The sequence below is a fragment of the Arachis ipaensis genome, chromosome B03, assembly GCF_000816755.2.
Source record: "Arachis ipaensis cultivar K30076 chromosome B03, Araip1.1, whole genome shotgun sequence".
Classification (NCBI taxonomy): domain Eukaryota; kingdom Viridiplantae; phylum Streptophyta; class Magnoliopsida; order Fabales; family Fabaceae; genus Arachis; species Arachis ipaensis.
Window position 1 is genome coordinate 20295234 of NC_029787.2, and position 2131 is coordinate 20297364.

Here is a 2131-nt window from a genome sequence, read left to right on the forward strand (position 1 = left end):
TAATCATCAGATCCAAATCAGTCCCTAATAATTTTAAAAATAGATATTTTAGTCCTAAAAAAATTAATACACAAATTAATTTCAACATTTTTCTCTATTCGATATAACAGTACTCTCCATCCATTTTATTTTTACTACATGTTAATCTTTATTATTATTAGCTTAATTTTATACATGTGGATGATGACACTAACATATTGATACACTCTTTTCGTTGGAAACAAACAAGACGAATAATAATGATTTATTTGAAATCCAAATTAAAATATTTTCTTTTAATACAAACATACTTTAAAAAAAAAAGAGTAAAATATTGTTTTTGTCCTCAACGTTTGGGATAAGTCCTAAAGTTGTCCCTAACATTTCAATCGTCCTATTTAAGTCCCTAACGTTTTAAAACTGACTTATTGTTGTCCTGCCGTTAGGGATCTGTTAATAGAATTGACGGCGGGACAAAATTGAGACGATTTTGAAACGTTAGGGACTTAAATAAGACAAAAACGTTGGGACAAAAATGATACATAGAAATAAATTTTAATTTTATCCTTCAATAATATCATTTTTTTACTATACATAGTATTTAATTATTTTTTAATCACATATAAGTAAATTACACTTAATCATATTATTTTTATTTTAAATAAATTAATTTTTTTTTATAATTTTACTCTTAAAGATGTTTAGTTATCATGAAATGTTTGTAGAATGATTAGTATATAAACTTGCAAAAAAGAAAAAATAATATATATACAATAAAATATAAATTATACCTTTTGTCTCTAATGTATCAAAATTCTTTAAAATTATAAAAAAATAAATTTATTTAAAATAAAAATAATGTGATTAAGTGTAATTTATTTAGATATAATTAAAAAATAATTGAATACTATGTATAGTAAAAAATTAATATTATTGAAAGATAAAATTAAATTAAAATTTATTTTTATGTATCGTTTTTGTCCCTAACGTTTTCGTTCTATTTAAGTCCATAACGTTTTCGTCCTATTTAAGTCCCTAACGTTTCAAAATCGTCTCAATTTTGTTCCGCCGTCAATTCTGTTAACGGACTCCTAACGGCAGGATAACATTGAGTCAATTTTGAAACGTTAGGGATTTAAATAGGACGATTGAAACGTTAGGGACAACTTTAGGACTTACCTCAAACGTTAGGGACAAAAACGATACTTTACTCAAAAAAATAGATATTGTCATATTTTTGTTGACAATTTGACATTATGCATATGAAATTAAGTTGCAAATTTGACACACTTCTTTTTTTAACATAATTTTTGTACACATTATAAATCAAAGAAAAATAATATATATATGCCACATGAATGTGTATGTTAAGTTAGTCTAATTATAAAATAAGAATTCAATTAGTTTTTTGAGTTAATTGATAATTTGATTATCAAGTTCAGATTCAAGTGAAAATAGAAGAATAACTTTGATTATATTTAATTCTTAGCTATCGCACCAAGCTAAGTTATATTAAATATAAAAATATAAGTTATGGGAAATGGTGATAGAACGGAGGTTGAGAAAAGAGACACAAGTAATAGAGAACCAATTTGGATTTATGCCATGCAGATCTACCACTGAAGCGATATACATATTAAGAAGGATGATGGAGAGGTATCGTAGTAATAAAAGGGATCTACATATGGTGTTTATTGATTTAGAAAAAGCGTATGATAGGGTATGATGAGCGGATAATTTATACGCTTTTTGGCATTGTTTTTAGTATGTTTTCAGTATATTTTAATTAGTTTTTATTATATTTTTATTAGTTTTTAAATAAAAATCACTTTTCTGGGCTTTACTATGAGTTTGTGTGTTTTTCTATGATTTCAGGTATTTTCTGGCTGAAATTGAGGGACCTGAGCAAAAATCTGATTCAAAGGCTGAAAAAGGACTGTAGATGCTGTTGGATTCTGACCTCCCTGCACTCAAAGTGAATTTTCTAGAGCTACAGAAGCTCAATTGGCGCGCTCTCAATTTTGTTGGAAAGTAGATATCCTGGGCTTTCCAGCAATGTATAATAGTCCATACTTTGCCCGAGATTTGATGGCCCAAACAGGCATTCCAAGTCAGCTCAAGAATTCTGGCGTTTAACTCCAACTGGCACAAA